Below are 2,272 nucleotides of genomic sequence, written 5' to 3' on the forward strand. Positions count from 1 at the left end.
AGATGAATGGTCCATTTTAATGGATGAAGTATTGGTGGTGTTTAAGGATTTTACAAGCATACTTGTACTGTGACGGATTGGGTGCCAGCATTTCTACACCGTAGGAGATGTGGAAGGGCATTTTTGAAAGAAATGTCCAAGTTGCGATTTGGACGTCTTTGCAAAATGTCCAAATGTAGGGGCGGGGAAAACCGTATTTTCGAAAAAAGATGGACGTCCATCTTTCGTGTCGAAAATACCGTCAGAGACATCCAAATCCTTAAATTTGGACGTTCCTAGATTTGGACGTTTCTGACTTTCTGTGATTTTCGAAACCAAAAACGTCCAAGTCAAAAACATCCAAATGCAAGTCATTTGGAGGTGGGAGGAGCCAGCATTTGTAGTGCACTGGTCCCCCTGACATGCCAGGACACCAACCGGGCACCCTAGGGAGCACTGCAGTGGATTTCATAAAATGCTCCCAGGAACATAGCTCCCTTACCTTGTGTGCTGAGCCCCCCAAAACCCACAAGTGTACACCATTACCATAGTCCTTACAGGTGAAGGGGGCACCTATATATGGGTACAGTGGGTTTGTGGTGGGTTTTGGAGAGCTTGCTGTTTCCTCCACAAATGTAACAGGTGGGGGGGGGGGGGTATGGGCCTGGGTCCGCTTGTCTGAAGTGCACTGCAGTACCCACTAAAACCACTCCTGGGACCTTCAAGCGCTGTCATAGACCTGAGTATGACATCTGAGGCTGGCACGACATATTTTTAAAGATGGTTTTTGAGGGTGGGAGGGGGGTTAGTGACCATTGGGGGAGTAACGGGAGGTCATCTCCGATTCTCTCTGGTGGTCAACTGGTCATTTCAGCACCTTTTTGTGCCTTATTCATAAAAAAAACACGTCCGGGTGAAAATGTCCAAGTGTTCATCAGGGACGTCCTTGCTTTTTTCGATTATGGGTCAGAAATCCAAGTGTTAGGCATGCCCAAGTCCCACTTTTGCTACGCCTGGCATAAGTGGGCGTGCCTCAATGTAGTATTCTATAACAAATATTACTCATGTAATTGCTGTTATAGAATAGGTACAATAAATTGCTTGTGTAATTGCAACATACTTTTGGCACCCAGTTATAGAATTGCCTCCTAAGTGTCCATAGCTAGTTTTTATACATTTTAGACAACGACACACTGTATTCTTAGCCATTAATTACAAGCATTCCAAGAAATGCTTATCATGTATTTTTTTGGAGTGGAATTATTCTCATGGTCTGCAAGCCTGGTTATAATTACTAATCACCTTGAGTTCTGAACTACTAACTTGCTTTAAGTTACATCAATTTCTTGATTTTATTCTGTATAATATTTTAAATCTTAATATACTTTCACAGTGCTTTCAAGTGCTCAGGCACCTATCTTGGTGTTGTCAGCAGCAGTGCTGCTGTTCTGTCATGTTGGGGTTCTCAACCCAGTCCTCGGGCCACAGCTAGCCAGTCAGGTTTTCAGGATATCCACAATGACTTTGCATACACTACGTCCATTGTGTGCAAATTTATCTCATGCATATTCATTGTGGGTATCCTGAAAACCTGACTGGTTAGGTGTGTCCCAAGGACTGGGTTGAGAACCCCTGCAATATAGGATTTCTGGGCTTTTTAGACAGGTAGTAAAAAAGTTGCTGCTAATATGTACTGGTGAATACTACCTTAAAAGAAGTCCTGCATAGGTGCCTAGATGTCTTCATAAAATAGTGCCTAGTTAAGTATCTATTTGACCTCTTATGTGCCCTGTTAAAAATTACTCTACCCTCCTTAATTCTAGAAAGCTGCATGCTCAAATTTGCAATTGCCCCTCTATGTGGCTTTATAAAATACTAGCACAAATCCTGCAGAAATCGTGCCTTCATTTACCCTTGCTCCAGCCTTTCACCTCCATAGCAGCTGCCCCTAGGTAAATGAGATATTTAAAAACTGTCCATCCTCCCTGCAGGTAAAACTAGATGCAGAAGATGGTTCTTGGAGCCTCTGTGGTTGTGACTTGTGAGGACATGTTGTTTTCCTTTTCACTGCAGCTGACTGAAAGGCCACCCTAGTTTTTTCTTTTGTGTATCAATCGTTATTTCTTATTGTTTCAAATAGATTAAAGGGCAACCACATCAGTATACTCATAGTAAGCCAACCCGAAGAATGCAGCATTAGGACCTTATTCGTAAAAAAAAAAAAAAAAATAGAGACAGTCCGTCACCTCTACGGAGACAGACAGCAGGTGTCGGAAGTGACGCCGAAGCACCG

The sequence above is a fragment of the Microcaecilia unicolor genome, chromosome 7 (genome assembly GCF_901765095.1).
Source record: "Microcaecilia unicolor chromosome 7, aMicUni1.1, whole genome shotgun sequence".
Taxonomy (NCBI): Eukaryota; Metazoa; Chordata; class Amphibia; order Gymnophiona; family Siphonopidae; genus Microcaecilia; species Microcaecilia unicolor.